Source organism: Primulina tabacum, chromosome 12 (assembly GCF_025594145.1).
Source record: "Primulina tabacum isolate GXHZ01 chromosome 12, ASM2559414v2, whole genome shotgun sequence".
NCBI classification, from domain to species: Eukaryota; Viridiplantae; Streptophyta; class Magnoliopsida; order Lamiales; family Gesneriaceae; genus Primulina; species Primulina tabacum.
This window is the reverse complement of record NC_134561.1, coordinates 29139547-29157110: the sequence shown is the minus strand read 5'-3', so window position 1 is coordinate 29157110 and position 17564 is coordinate 29139547. Positions and strand designations below refer to the sequence as shown.

General features: G+C 40.7%; 1 long non-coding RNA gene across 1 annotated transcript; it reads right to left on the bottom strand.

The window, feature by feature from the left end:
* Nucleotides 1-13721: 13721 nt before the first annotated feature.
* Nucleotides 13722-17038, bottom strand: LOC142521084 (uncharacterized). Its single transcript, XR_012814076.1, has 4 exons — nucleotides 16357-17038; nucleotides 16210-16266; nucleotides 16087-16127; nucleotides 13722-14529 (listed from the first exon to the last, which is right to left on the bottom strand). It is a non-coding gene; the product is annotated as an uncharacterized LOC142521084 (long non-coding RNA).
* Between the last annotated feature and the right edge of the window lie 526 nt (nucleotides 17039-17564).

Sequence of the window (17564 nt, the reverse complement as noted above, 5' to 3'; positions counted from 1 at the left end):
CCTCTGATCTGCATAACTTTTCTGTCGACTCTGAGCAGTCCTCATTCTATCCCGGATCTTGACTACTACATCGGCAGCCTGCTGAATAATCTCCGGACCCAACTCTGATCTCTCCCCTACTTCGTCTCAATGAACAGGAGATCTGCACTTGCGGCCATATAGTGCTTCATACGGTGCCATACCAATAGACGACTGGAAGCTGTTGTTATAGGTGAACTCCACTAATGGCAAGTTCGACTCCCAACTCCCAGAGATATCAATAACACAAGCACGGAGAAGATCCTCCAAAATCTGAATAACTCGCTCTGACTACCCATCTGCCTGCGGATGGAAAGTTGTGCTAAACAACAACTTCGTACCCATGGTCGAATGCAAACTCTTCCAAAATGAGGGAGTGAATCTGGGATCTCTGTCAGATACGATAGAAACTGGAATACCATGAAGTCGGACTATCTCCCGGATATACAACTCTGCATACTGAATTATGGTGAAAGTCATCTTAATAGGCAAGAAGTGCGCTGATTTGGTAAGACGATCTACAATCACCCAGATAGCATTTGATCCTCTGACTGAATTCGGCAATCCGGTCACGAAGTCCATGGTAACATTCTCCCACTTCCACTCGGGAATGGAAAGAGGCTTGAGCAAACCTGCTGGTCTCTGATGCTCCGCCTTCACTAACTGGCAAGTCAGACACTCGGATACAAATCGTCTGATGTCTTTCTTCATCCCAGGTCACCAATACAATGACTGCAGATCTCGGTACATCTTCATACTCCCTGGATGAATAGAGTGCGGCGACATGTGGGCCTCTGATAGAATATCTGCTCGAATAGAACCACTACTGGGAACCCACATCCTGTCTCGGTATCTCACAATACCGTCGCTGACCGAATACAAGACACTGCCCTTGGCCTCATCTCTCTGCTTCCACTTCGCTAACTGCTCATCTGCTGACTGACCATTGCGAATACGGTAAAGAAGAGAGGACTGAATAGTCAAGGTAGATAGACGGGGAACTCTACCTCGAGGATATGACTCTAGATCAAACCTCTGCATCTCAAGCTGAAGAGGTCTCTGAATCGTCAAATGAGCCATCACTGCGACTTTTCTGCTCAATGCATCCGCAACTACATTAGCTTTACCCGGGTGGTAGCTAATGTCACAGTCATAATCCTTCACAAGCTCCAACCAACGCTTCTGACGCATGTTCAGCTCCTTCTGCGTAAAGAAATACTTGAGGCTCTTGTGTTCGGTAAAGATCCGGCACTTCTCTCCATACAAATAATGCCTCAAAATCTTCAGGGCAAATACTACGGCAGCCAACTCCGGATCGTGGGTAGGGTAGTTCTTCTCATGGACTTTCAACTGTCGAGAAGCATACGCTATCACCTTCCCATGCTGCATCAATACTGCGCCCAAACCGAGCTTCGAAGCATCGGTATACAAAACAAAATCTCCGGGCCTTGACGGCATGGCCAAAACTGGTGCTGAGATAAGAGCTTGCTTCAAAGTATCGAAGCTCTTCTGACACTCCTCGCTCCACACAAATTTAGCATTCTTCTTGGTCAATGATGTGAGTGGAACGGCAATAGAGGAGAATCCCTTATTGAACTTCCGAAAATATCCTGCTAGCCCAAGAAAACTGCGGATCTCTGATGCATTCTGCGGCACAACCCAATCTCTGACTGCGGCAACTTTCGCTGGGTCTACCTCAATACCACTGCTAGAAACAATGTGGCGTAAGAACGCCACCTTATCTAACCAAAATTTTCACTTACTGAACTTTGCGAATAACTTGTGCCTCTGCAAGGTCTGCAGCACTGTGGTCAGATGTCTGCCGTGATCTTCCTGATTCTTCGAGTAGACGAGAATGTCGTCTATGAATACTATCACAAACTGGTCAAGATACGGCTGAAATACGTGATTCATGAGATCCATGAAGATCGCTGGCGCATTCGTCAGACCGAACGGCATCACAAGGAAATCATAGTGACCATAACGAGTCCTAAAAGCAGTCTTGGAAACATCAGCATCTCTCACCCTCAACTGGTGATAACCGGAATGCAGATCTATCTTGGAGAATATTGAAGCTCCCTGCAACTGGTCAAACAAATCCTCGATCCTCGGAAGTGGGTACTTGTTCTTCACTGTAACCCTGTTCAACTCCCGGTAGTCAATACAAAGCCTCATAGAGCCATCCTTCTTCTTCACAGATAAGACTGGCGCGCCCCATGGTGAAAAACTTGGGCGAATGAACTCCTTGTCAAGAAGTTCCTGAATCTGCTTCTTAAGCTCTGCCATCTCTGTCGGTGCTAGTCGGTACGGTGCTTTGGAGATTGAGGCCGTACCTGGCGTAAGCTCAATAGAAAACTCCACCTCTCTCTCGGGTGGCATACCAGAAACTTCCTTAGGAAAAACGTCTAAGAAGTCTCTAACAATCGGAACATCTGCGGCTGACTGACTGTGTGCCTCGGGGACAGATATAAAAGTTGCTAAAAACGCCCGACACCCTCTATGCATGAGATTTCTAGCCTTGACATAAGGAATAATATGCGATAAGGGAAAGTATCTGTCCGGCTCGAATAAGAACTGCGTCATTCCAGGCGGTCAGACTAAAACATATCTCTGCTGGAAGTCAATCAAAACTCTGTTTCGCAATAGCCAGTCCATCCCTAGGATGATGTGAAACTCTGGCATCGGCAACACGATCAGATCCGCATAAACGAGGTTGCCATGGAGCTCAAGATCTATGTCTCGGATCACATTGGTAGCTGCCATCTCCTCACCAGAAGGCAATACTACTGAATAGGCTACATCTAGCCCAATGGTCTTGACCTTGAGGAAATTAGCAAAGACCTCCGAAATAAATGAGTGAGTGACCCCTGAATCTATTAAGGCCTTTGTAGCGGAACCAGATATAAATATTCTCCCCGAAAGGTTGGAATACTAAGCTAAACCCAATAATCACAAGAACTAACTTATAGACATGCAAAGGTCAAAGTTCTTCTAACCTAAATTTCCAAATAATACTGAGTAGATCATGCAATCCTACAGCAATTCTATGTTCAAAAATCTTAACCCAATTCCCAAAACATTAAAATTCAAATATAAACTTAAAGCCGTTAGATACCTGTCATAAGCATGGTCTCTGGGTTTGTCTCTGTCGCATGCAGGGCAAAAACTCTGCCTTGGGTAGGCAGATTCCTCTGAGGGCACTGCAGAAGTAAGTGGTCTGGACTACCACACTTATAACACTTCCCTGAACCAAACATACATGCTCCAGGATGGCGACATGAGCACTAAGGGCAAACTGGGTGCTCAAAAGTCCTCGGGGCTGGGCGTCCCCGCTGCTGCTGCTGACCTCTGTTTCTAGGCGGCTCGTGAAAAGGACTCTTGTTCTGCTGCTGATGCTGCTGAGGAGTAGGGCGGTGTGGTACCTGGACTGGGCGCTTGCCCTGGCGGTCTCTCTCGATATCACACTGATCCTGCTCTGCGGCTAGAGCTTTGGAGACAGCGACCTCATAAGTAGTAGGGTCAGACACCCTAACATCACGGCGCAAGATTGGCCATAGATCTACCAAGAAATGCATCAACTTGGATTTAGCATCATTCGCGATCAGGGGCACAAAATGACAACCCCTCTCAAACTTACGGATAAACTCCGTAACAGTCAGATCTCCCTGTCTCAGGCTCATGAATTCCGTGGTCAACCTGGTGCGCACCTCCTCAGTGAAATATTTGGATTAGAATACCTCCGTGAAGCGTGTCCAGCTCAGCGTAGCCAAGTTCAGGGCTACTGACGCTCCTTCCCACCATAAGCGGGCATCTCCTCCGAATAAGTAGATGGCACATCGGACTCTGTCTGCATCTCCAAGCTCCATGAACTCGAAGATAACTTCGAGGGACTTGATCCAGCCCTCGGTAATCATGGGGTCCGTCGTCCCTGAAAACTCCTTAGGACGCATCTTCATGAATCTCTCATAGACAGCCTCGGGCCCTGTCGGCCTGGTCGCCACAGCATTGTTCCCCGCAAATTGTGCGAAGAACTGAGTCATCCCAGCTAGCATATGGGCATTCATGTCAGGTGGAGGGGGTGGTGGAGGTGGTAAGTCTCTCTCCTGCCTCTGCTCCTCCCCGTCCTCTTGGCGAGGCTCATCATTTCTAGTGCGCTCGAGAATACGTCTAGGGGGCATACTGTTCCATACATAACCCATACGTAACCAACATGCATAATTCCATAATTTATTTAAATTTAAATACTGAACAATAAAAATCTGGACGTAAAACATTTCATGAAAACATGCTGTTAAATAATTCATGCTTTGAATAAAATGCGTAAATGTAAAACTTACAGACCGAAGACGTGACTTCATGAGCTTCTCGTGGTCAGTAGTAGTACAACCCTTTACAGAACCATTACTCTGATACCAGCTATAATGGCCCGAAAATTCGTGTTTGAAAATTTGTGAAAAAATTAAAAATTTTCTTTTTTAAAATAATTAAAATGCTTCATTCACAAAATAAGCTGATAAATCAAGTTTAATGTTTAAAAATAGCAGCGGAAGAAATTATTCCTCACAAAATAACAAGTAAAGTAATCCAACAACTGATAAAAATGTTTGAGCATAAAAATGGCAAGTGCTGTAAATGAGGTCCTGGGGTTCCACTACTGCCGACCCAAGCTAGCTCACTGGTCCCCGCCCTCGGCCCCGACATCATCAGTACCTACAACAACCAAGTCTAGTGAGCCTAAAGACTCAGCAGACATATATCGTAAATAACGAGTAAATAATATAATAAAGTTGCATGAGAGTAAAAATATCATGTCATGAGGCATAATGTGAAAATAACTTGTCATGAGCAATTATAATACGTGCATAACTGACTGAAATCATAAGTGAAATGTTTGCTCCATAGAGCCCTATAATGAAATAGCATGTAATAATTTTCTGGTGAGATTATGGTCTACGCAAGTGGCTCCTGCACAGAACTGAACTGAACTGACCGGTAACTGGCGACCGGGTAAAATAATAATCGTCTGATCAGACTAATGCTACAATATACTGGGTGGAACTGAACTGAACTGACCGGTAACTGGCGACCGGGTGATACAATAATCCCATGATAGTGAAATGGCCACAAGCAATATCGCATAAATCTCAAAAATGAATATTTTATATTTTTATGCACGTAATATAATTAAATGGCGTAATGAAATATCCTGTATTATTTTATCACATGGATTGGATCGTTCCCAGGCTCGCTGCGACATAAATTTAACATGAAAAATATGCAAATGATTTTCTTGACCAAACTTTGTAATTGAATCCAAAAACGAGACAATTACGCCCAACGACTTCGTATTTAATCATGACTCCGTGCCAGCCCGAAACAACACCAAACCATCATTTAGTCATGATTAAAATATACTTAAAATGATAAAATAATGCTCCTAAAATGATGCAAGTTGAAATTTTTATGAATGGATGCCAAAACATGAAACGCTCTTTCGAGAGTCAATTTGGCACATCGCACCGTAATTTCTCGTACGACCTCTAAAATGATCCGAATCACAAACGGCCAAAAACATGACCTTTCCAACTTGATGAGGCACTGTCCAGTCCAAGACCATAGGCTAGAAGCCAACCAAGAACTCGAACGAGCCTCTGAACCAACGCACCACTTGCTGTCCACAAAAATACAGCAGCCGTGCCTTCGCTTCTTTGTGTTGTTTTCGAGACTATCGGCCATTGGGGCTTGAACCACCGACCAGAGGCTCTTACAAACATCCTAAGGAATGATTTGAACCTTGGCTAAGGGCCCTATGCCAGCCACAATTCGAACGACGCCATGCAACCGACCGAAAAGTCCCACCCGAGAGCACCCTTGCGTGCGTGAGGTGTATTGCTTCGCTTGCTGTCTCGTGTCGTTCCAGTGGACATTTGATTGACCATGGCTCGATCTAGACATCAAGGGGTATGGTATGAACCATGGCTATGGGCCAGAGGCCAACCAAGATTCACACCACACCACCAAACTCGAAACCACACTTGCTGTAAAATGAGAAGGGCTGAAAGGGGAAGGGGCTGTTCTTGTGTTTTGATTTAAAAAACGATTACACCATGGACCAAGCCTCAAAAGGGCAACTTGGTCATGTCTTAGACATGATAGGGAAGTGTTCTAACCATGGCTATAGGCCCCTAGGGCAGCCAAGATCAGAAACTTCCTCTATGGACAGCAACTCAAAAATCGAGCACAAGATGACACTTAATGGGGTGTTGCTGTCATATCTGGATTTCGGCTTGTATGGGACTCGAACCAATGGACAAATGTGTTTCTAACATATCCTAGTACATGCCTAGGGGCAGCCTTGGAAGCCTGGACACGAGCCAACACCAGAAACAATGAAAACAAGCCAACCCGTGGAGCATGAAATGGAAGAGCCGAAATCTGCATATTTTATTTTGAAAAGTTCTTGATATATTTCGGTTATGCCATGGAAATGATGATCATATAATGTTTAAAAATGTTAATATGACTTGATTGAAGAGCAAGGGGAATATACACATGCCTGGATATTTTCTATTTCGAAGAAAACAAAAGAAACGCAACGACGCGGTGCGGAGGAGACGGAGCGCTTTTCTTTCTTGTTTTCTCTCTTGTTATTCTCTAGCTACCTCACGATTTTACACTGAATTTCCTCTGAATCACTCTCAGGTTTCGGTGAAGAGGGAGAGGGGGAAGTGGTTAGGAGAGTGAGGGAAGGGGTTGCAATTTAAAAGGGATGGCAAGACCAAGTCTTGCTCTCTTTTGAATTTGAATTGGTTTGCTATCAAAATGATTTGTTGAAGAGGGAAATAGATGGGGTGACCGATTCTACATGTCCACCAAGGCTAGGATAATGATCTAATATTAATTAATGGTGTTTAATATGTGGCGCCCCAAACCTCGCCACGTAATCATACAACATGTGACGTCATATGCATAAAAATTTTCTTTTCGACGACGTAATAATATAATGCATATACGACAAAATAATGCCATCACCACACTATCTACGTCAGTGTAGCAGAAACACTACAATAAATACATACACAACAACTCAAATAAGACAATAAGCTATACTGTCTCTATCTACTATCAACTACAGGACTGTTTGACTAGACACACCTAGTCCTTCACCACTATCATGTCTCACGGCATAGACCTGTAACCTGTCCAACAGAAACAGCTCCTAAAGGGTGAGCATATACAACAATCATCATCGTAATACATAACAGTTATATTAACAACAACATAAGATATAACTGAAATGATAACAGAAATACCCCCTTTGCCGTTTCTGGACAATCAACCATCAACAACCTCAACAACATCACACTGCAACAATAGCATCGACGATACGTCTCACCCCAACTCCGGCGACAGCAATATCGTCGAACGAACAACAACATCGACGATATGTCGCACCCCAACACCGGCGACAGCAATATCGTCGAACGAATAACATCAACGATACGTCGCACCCCAACTCCGGCGACAGGAATATCGTTGAACGAACAACATCAACGTGACAACATCAACGAGACGTCTCCCAACAACGATAGTCAACAATATCAACAATAATAAACAACAACAAATATAATACCAAATCACCCAATTCCGGTGATTTATCATCGTTCAACGCAATAGTATTCATCAATACTAAACAATAACAACATATGCTCGTATGTCAACACGTACCTGATAATCGAGTATATATATCAAATCTGGCAACTTCTTTGATCCTGAGTCTTGCGATGTATCTAAATAATTCAACAATAATGATCAGATCATTGTCACCGTATCAACACAGTTATAACAGCCTCAATATATAATATCAAATAGCCCAACAACAATTAATTCAACAAAATATAAAACTCGATTATAAATTCATATTGTTCAACAATTTAATATTCTGGTGTATTTAATTCACAATACTACCATCAAATACACCCTAATTAATTAACTTCAAATAATAGGCTATTTTACAACATCCGTCAAATTACGAAAACTTTATATCAACGTGTAGCCTATACTTCGTAGACTCCGAATATATAATCAGAATTAATAACAACTGACAAATAACTCTCCAATCTCAATCCAATGATTAAAACTCCCTAATTAAAACAAATTAGGAATAATTCAAAATAACACCACTATAATCTTCTCTACTTCGTTAAAATCATACACTACTCAACAATCTTCAATTTCAGTATGATTTAACAATTTATCAAATTTATTCCAGAAATCGACGAATTTTTTTCAAACATCACCAAAACTATAAAATTTATACCTCAAATCGAAGACTTCGTGTCAACGATCCCAGAACTGAAGTCTGTTCGTCGATTGGATAAACCGATAAGTCGCACGATCGAAAAGAAAATTCAAAATGTTATTTCCTCTCCTCTCTTATCTCTCTCTGTCGTATATCTTCTGTGAGTTTTGTGGAATTCATTCTGAATTCCGAATTCCACCGACTCAACTATTTTTTTTAATTATATTTTATTATATTAATAAAATAATATAATATAATATATTTAACATTTTAACACCGGTACATCTCTTTGGACAAGTCAAACGATAAAAATTTTCAAACTCAAAACATGAAACTTCTATATCTTTGAGTTTTCTACGTTAAATCCAAATTTCAAATCATTTGGACTTCATATGACCAAAATATGTCATATTTCATTCTTAAAAAATAATTAACTATTTAGTAATATCACATTACTAAATCAACTACTTGTGATATTACTTCAGGCATTACATTTCTACCCCCCTTAAATGAATTTCGACCCCGAAATTAAGTAAAAGCAACAATATCATGCGTAAATAAAGATACGTCATACCATCAAAATAAGTAGGGGTAGAGCTCCCTCATATGCCGCTCTGTCTCCCAAGTAGCCTCTTCGACACCTCTATGCTCCCATTGAACCTTCACCATCGGTATAAGCTTACTACGAAGCTTCCGTTCAGATCGATTCAAAATACAAACTGGTCTCTCAACATAAGACACGTCAGGATCTAACTGAACATCAGGAATATCCAATACATGTGAAGGATCTGGCTCGTACTTCCGCAACATCGACACATGAAACACATCATGAATACCAGATAAAGATGGAGGTAGAGCCAATCGATAAGCCAAAGTGCCTATCCGCTGCAATATTTCATACGGGCCAACATATCTCGGTGCCAACTTTCCTTTCATGCCAAATCGCACTGTGCCACGAAAAGGAGAAACTTTCAAAAATACTCGATCGCCCTACTGAAACTCTAAGGGTCTTCGTCTTTTATTTGCATAGGCGGCCTATCTATCTTGCGCTGCTTTCAATCGTTGCTGTATCAACTTTACTTTTTGTTCCATCTCATGAATCATATCAGGACCTGTGACTGCAGCTCGATCAACATCATCCCAGTATAAAGGAGATCTACAACGTCTCCCATACAATGCCTCAAATGGAGCCATCTGAATACTACTCTGATAACTATTGTTATACGCAAACTCCACTAATGGAATAGATGACTGCCAAACAGATTTAAAATCCATAACATAAGCACGCAACATATCCTCCAGCGTCTGAATAGTACGCTCAGTCTGACCATCTGTCTGGGGATGATAAGCTGTACTCAATCTCAACTCTGTCCCCATCGCAGTCTGCAATCCTTCCCAAAAATGAGAAGTAAATCGAGGATCTCTATCAGATATAATAGACACTGGAATCCCATGCAGTCGTACAATCTCTCCTATATACAACTGTGCCATCGTCAAGTACGTACTACTCATGCTATAGGGTATAAAATGTGCAACTTTCGTCAATCGATCAACAATCACCCAAATAGCATCAATAGTTCCAGTGCTTCTTGGCAAATGAGTCAGCAAATCCATCGATATGTGCTCCCATTTCCAAGTCCGTATTTCTAAACTCCTCAATTCACCTCCCGGCCTTCTCCTTTCAGCTTTGATGTGTTGACAATTGAGACATCGACGTACAAAATCAATCATATCACGTTTCATTCCCTTCCACCAAAACTGAGAGCGTAGATCCTTATACATCTTCTTGCCACCAGGGTGGATAGAATAACGACTACAATGTGCACGCCGCAACAGGCCTTTGCACAACTCAGATATATCACGAACTACCCGTCTATCATTCATCCTCAAACTGCCATCATCAGCCACTCTAAAACAAGTATCTTGTTTCCGAGAAATCAACTCCTTCCATCGCTGAACTCTCTCATCTATCATCTGTGCATCACGAATACAACCATATATATCAGGTTCAGCTAATAAGGTAGATACCTGGATAGGAGTCGTCGAGATATCAAAATCATATAACAAGGAACAACAAGACATCATCATAGCTGATAAACGACTCACATCCTCTGCAGTATAACTCACTTTACGGCTCAGTGCATCAGCTGTAAGATTGGCTTGACCAGGATGATATTCAATCTCACAATCATAATCCTTCAGCAAATCTAGCCATCGTCTCTGTCTCATATTCAACTCGGCCTATGTAAACAGAAATCTCAAGCTCTTATGATCAGTATAAATAGTAAACGAGGTACCATATAAATAGTGTCGCCATATCTTCAAGGCAAAGATAATGGCTGCCAACTCCAAGTCATGCACATGGTACCTTGTTTCGTGTGGTTTCAGCTGTCTCGAGGCATATGCCACAACATGTCGATCCTGCATCAAAACACATCCTAAACCATGTAATGATGCATCAGTATAAACAACAAACCTCTCATTTTCGGTAGGAATTGATAACACCGGTGCAGTCGTCAGTCGATGCTTCAACTCCTGAAAACTCCTCTCACATGCTTCAGACCACTGAAATCGCACACCTTTCTGGGTCAACTGTGTCAAAGGTCTAGCAATCTTTGAAAATCCCTCGATAAATCGACGATAATAACCTGCTAAACCCAAGAAACTACGGATCTCTGGTACAGATATAGGTGCAGACCACTGTAACACGGCTTCAACCTTCGTTGGATCAACAGAAATCCCATCTCTCGATATAACATGACCCAAGAAGACCACTCGATCCAACCAAAACTCACACTTACTGAGTTTGGCATACAACTGTTTATATCGCAACACCTGTAACACTGAACGCAAATGCCCTGCATGCTCAGCCTCACTCCTGGAATATATCAATATATCATCAATAAACACAATAACAAACTGATCGAGATAAGGCTGAAATACCCTATTCATCAAACTCATAAACACAGCTGGAGCATTTGTCAACCCAAACGGCATAACCAAAAACTCATAATGCCCATATTTGGTCCTGAATGCTGTCTTCTGAATATCCTCCTCTCTAACTCGTATCTGATGATATCCTGACCTCAAATCAATCTTCGAATATACCGAGGTTCCCTGTAACTGATCAAACAAATCATCAATACGAGGGAGGGGATATTTATTCTTAATCGTTACCTTATTCAGCTGTCGATAGTCAATACAAAGCCGCATTGTTCCGTCTTTTTTTCTTACAAATAAGACTGGTGCACCCCAAGGCGATACACCAGGGCGAATGTATCCCTTGTCCAGCAAGTCCTGCAACTGGGCTTTCAACTCTCTCAACTCTGCTGGTGCCATTCTGTAAGGAGTACGAGAAATAGGGAAAGTACCTAGCATCAACTCAATCCCAAACTCCACCTCACGAACTGGTGAGAAGCCTGGAATCTCATCAGGAAATACATCAGCAAACTCAGCAACTATAGGTATCTCTTCTATTCCCACCTCCTTCTTCTTCTCTGTCACATCTACAGCATAAATAATATAACCCTCATGTCCATGCTCCAATAACCGAGACATCCGGATAGCAGATACCAACGGAACACGGGGACGAGAACCCTTCCCATAAAATGTCCATCGCTCTTTCTCATCTGTATAAAAATATACTACTCGCTGATAACAATCAACAGTCGCACAATATCTCCTCAGCACATTAATTCCCATAATACAATCAAAGTCAGTCATCTCTAGAATAATCATATCAGATCTCAGCTCATAGCCCTCATAAGAAATAATACCATCTGATATCATAGATACAACTGATATATCAACTCCAGAAGGTGTCGAAACAGAAAGAGGCATAGACAATGGAGACGAGCGCATATGATGCTCAACCACAAACCTCTTCGATATAAATGTATGCGAGGCACCTGTATCAATAAGAATATAAGCATGATAAGAACACAAATAACACTTACCCGCTATCATCTCCTCTCGTGCCTCCTATGCCTGCTCCCGGGTCAAAGCATACACCTGTGCCTGAGGCGGACCAGCTCCCTGCATACGTGGCTGTCCTCCAGAAGGTCGCGGTGTAGACTGCTGAGGCTGTCGTCCTCCTCTCCCTGAGGATCTACCTCTATCACTACTGGGCTCTCGATGTCCGTCACGACTAGGACACTGTCTGGCTATATGGCACACATCGCCACACTCAAAACAGGTGATCTCGGTCTGTGTACCCTGTCTGATCAGATGAGGTCCCCCACAACGAAAACATCTCACTGCTCTGGACTCTCCTCTCTGCCCCTGAACAGATTGAGAACTGCCCCCACGACTCTCAACACGTCGTGAATCAAATCGACGCTTCCCAGATGATGCCGAAGAAGAAGATGAACCCTTCTGATATTTAAAAGACTGTCCCTGTGGTCGCAATGACTCCCTAGTCGGCTCTGATAATCGTCCCTGAGCCCCATACTCCTGCATCACCAACTCAGCCATCTCAGCTCTCGTCATTGCATCCTCAAATGATACTGGGTTGTTCGATTGCACACGATCAAATAACTGTAACTTCAACCCTTTCAAAAAATGCCTCATCTTAGCATGAACATTCATAGCAATATGTGGCACATATTTCAGCAATGCAGAATATCGAGTCTCATACTCAGCAGCAGACATACTACCCTGTCTCAAATCCTCAAATTCTTTCTCTTTCTTTTGTCTGGCTGCTATAGAAAAATATTTATCAATAAAACGAGACCGAAACACATCCCAATCAACAGTATGGCCCTGAGCTCTCAATCCGACCTCAGTCGTCTGCCACCACAATAATACATTCCTCGAAAGCTGAAATGTAGCCAATCGTAACCAAGCAGACCTAGCACACGGAGCGGTCACAAATATCTGCTCTATCCTCTCAATCCACTCCTCGGCTCGCTCACCAGTCTCAGAACTATCAAATCTCGGCGGAAGATAACTTCTGAACTGTGCCAAAGTCAACTCAACAGGCAATAAAGGCTGATCTGCAGGTGCCTGTCTCATAGGAGGAGGTGGCAATGGATTCATCTGTCCAAACCCACTGTCAACCTCTTTTGTTTCCTCGTGTGGATGTACCTGTTCTCTAGCTGCCATCACTGGAAATCAAATTGTTAATCATAACATTTAACAATTACAATCCAGTAATCATCATCACACCTTTCGCACGAAAGCATACGCAACTAAAGAACAATCAATCATATTGAGAAATCATCAAGACAAACTCAAATGCACAGACACACGCAAATAATATCGCCATCCAACTCCCTCATCACAAACCCAACTCCTAACCATCCCAGACATCTAACATTTGCTCTGATACCACCAAATGTGGCGCCCCAAACCTCGCCACGTAATCATACAACATGTGACGTCATAAGCATAAAAATTTTCTTTTCGACGACGTAATAGTATAATGCATATACGACAAAATAATGCCATCACCACACTATCTACGTCAGTGTAGCAGAAACAGTACAATAAATAAATACAAAACAACTCAAATAAGACAATAAGCTATACTGTCTCTATCTACTATCAACTACAGGACTGTTTGACTAGACACACCTAGTCCTTCACCACTATCCTGTCTCACGGCATAGTCCTGTAACCTGTCCAATAGAAACAGCCCCCAAAGGGTGAGCATATACAACAATCATCATCGTAATACATAACAGTTATATTAACAACAACATAAGATATAACTGAAATGATAACAGAAATACCCCCTTTGCCGTTTCTGGACAATCAACCATCAACAACCTCAACAACATCACACTGCAACAATAACATCGACGATACGTCGCACCCCAACTCCGGCGACAGCAATACCGTCGAACGAACAACAACATCGACGATACGTCGCACCCCAACACCGGCGACAGTAATATCGTCGAACGAATAACATCAACGATACGTCGCACCCCAACTCCGGCGACAGCAATATCGTTGAACGAACAACATCAACGTGACAACATCAACAAGACTTCTCCCAACAATGATAGTCAACAATATCAACAATAATAAACAACAACAAATATAATACCAAATCACCCAATTCCGATGATTTATCATCATTCAACTCAATAGTATTCATCAATACTAAACAATAATAACATATGCTCGTACGTCAACACGTACCTGATAATCGAGTATATATATCAAATTTGGCTACTTTTTTGATCCTGAGGCTTGCGATGTATCTAAATAATTCAACAATAATGATCAGATCATTGTCACCGTATCAACACAGTTATAACAGCCTCAATATATAACATCAAATAGCCCAACAACAATTAATTCAACAAAATATAAAACTCGATTATAAATTCGTATTGTTCAACAATTTAATATTCTGGTGTATTTAATTCACAATATTACCATCAAATACACCCTAATTAATTAACTTCAAATAATAGGCTATTTTACAACATCCGTCATATTACGAAAACTTTATATCAACGTGTAGCTTATACTTCGTAGACTCCGAATATATAATCAGAATTAATAACAACTGACAAATAACTCTCCAATCTCAATCCAACGATTAAAAATCCCTAATTAAAACAAATTAGGAATAATTCAAAATAACACCACTATAATCTTCTCTACTTCGTTAAAATCATACACTACTCAACAATCTTCAATTTCAGTATGATTTAATAATTTATCAAATTTATTCCAGAAATCGACGAATTTCAAACATCACCAAAACTATAAAATTTATACATCAAATCGAAGACTTCGTGTCAACGATCCCAGAACTGAAGTTGGTTCGTCGATTGGATAAACCGATAAGTCGCACGATCGAAAAGAAAATTCAAAATGTTATTTCCTCTCCTCTCTTATCTCTCTCTGTCGTATATCTTCTGTGAGTTTGGTGGAATTCATATTTGAATGAATTCCACCGACTCAACTATTTTCTTTTTTTTAATTATATTATATTATACTAATAAAATAATATAATATAATATATTTAACATTTTAACACCGATACATCTCTTTGGACAAGTCAAACGATCAAATTTTTCAAACTCAAAACATGAAACTTCTATATCTTTGAGTTTTCTACGTTAAATTCAAATTTCAAATCATTTGGACTTCATATGACCAAAATATGTCATATTTCATTCTTAAAAAATCATTAACTATTTAGTAATATTACATTACTAAATCAACTACTTGTGATATTACTTCAGGCATTACATAATAGATGAAAGGATTATCATGCCAAGAAATAATAAAAAATGAGTCAAAGGTGGTGAGTTGTCAAAGAATTGTTGTGACACTAAGGGGGTGGCCGAATTAATCTAACAAATGGAAGGAAAATATTGTTTAGTTAGTGTATTTTAAACCTTAAGAGCCTTACCTATCCTTTAAATAATTTAGGGACTTAACACCTTAATTATGGAACCTAAATGAACTTATTTCCTACTTACCTCAAGTTACTTAAATAATTCCTTAAACCTTCTTTTAACTTAAATTAACTTATTAGCTAGCTAAAATAAACTCTGGGAATGATTTCTTAAATCTTAAATTTTATCTCAAAACTCCAACTCCAGTCCGGCCTCACTGAATTAACTGAAAAGATAAAAATTTAAACTACTGCATAAAATAATTAACTTCAAAGAAAAACATTTAAATACTCATGCAATAAAATCATTTTAATTTAAAATACAAGAATTATGCATGGCTTATACGTAGTCTAATTTACGGGTTCTACAGTTATGCAGATAATGATTAAAAGATGAGCCCAATACCGAGAAGTCGTCGTTGACGTCCATGATTTCTTCCACCATGTCTGCAAATATAGCCATCATACACCTCTGAAAAGTAGCAGGTCATTGCAAAGCAAAAAAGAATTATCCTAAAGGTGAATGTACCATAAGGACAAGTGAAGATGGTCTGATCTTCTGGTGCGATTACAATCTGATTATACCCTGAATAACCATATAGAAAATAATAGTAATAAAAACCTGCAATTTTTTCAATCATTTTATCAATAAAAAGAAGTGTGGAATGATCTTTACGTGTGACGTTATTTAACTTCCTATAATCAATGCATTCACGCCAACCAGTCCCAATACGATTAGAAATCAATTCGTTTTTTTGTTCTTCACCACCGTCATTCTTGTTTCTCCGTCCCCAGATTCTGCGTCTTCGTCTTTGTTCCAAGTTCTTCGCTCTCCAATTCTTTATCGTGTTATTCCCTTGATCGATCTCGTGTGGTTTCTACGTGTGATGTATGTGTTTCTCCGTGTTTTCTCCTCTGTATATCGTGTCTCCTCAACTCTCCTGGTATCTCCCTTTAAAACTCCTTTTGATAGACGTTTTCATTGGCTGGACTCGTCTTCAGATTTGCGCAGGAGTCTTCGGCACTTGGGCTCTGGGCCAGGTGGCACTGAGGAACCTAATTTCATTCTCCGGTCATTACAATGCGTGGCTCAAGCGTTGAGGGCGTCAAATATAGAAAATTAAGCGAGGAAATGCATAGCTTCGTTGTTGTCTGGCGCTGAAGCGCATCTCTTCACTATGCACTGGTACTGAGGCACCGTAGTTTGGCGCAGAAGCTATGCTCAACAACGAAGCTATGCATTTCCTCGCTTAATTTTCTATATTTGACGCTAAGTCGCCAGTTCATCCATGATGAGGCACTTGAGCTACAATTTTTTATCTTTTTTTTTTCTCCATAATTTGGCGCTGAGGTGCCAAGTCTTGACTCGATACATGTTTTGAATTCAATGGACTCTTCATTCCTTATCTTCTTGTCACTTTAAATATTTTCCTTCTTCCAACCACATCTTATCTAATCCTAACTGGTCATATGGCTGAAAAAAAACTAAACAAAATCACGCATAATTATGTCCAAAACTAACATCATTCAATAGGATTTCTTGTCTTCTTCAATCTCATCTACATTCTTATTTGATAGGGGTGAGTGAGTGATATGGTCGTCACTCAATAAGTGGGAGAAAGTCCTCTCAACTTTTAATATATTTTTCATAGAAAGCTCGAATATAATATTAAGAACAAAAACAATATATTTTTCAGGAACAAGTAGTTATCATTTTATGAACAAAAAATTATGAATTATATGAATAATTGATGTCAGTATCCCACATTGTAATCATCTATTGGGTGAGAGAGTAATCATGAATAACATGAATCAGGTATGTTTAGAATATATATTCTTACCATTTGTTCTTAAACTTCAGTACTTCAAACATACAAATTTCAA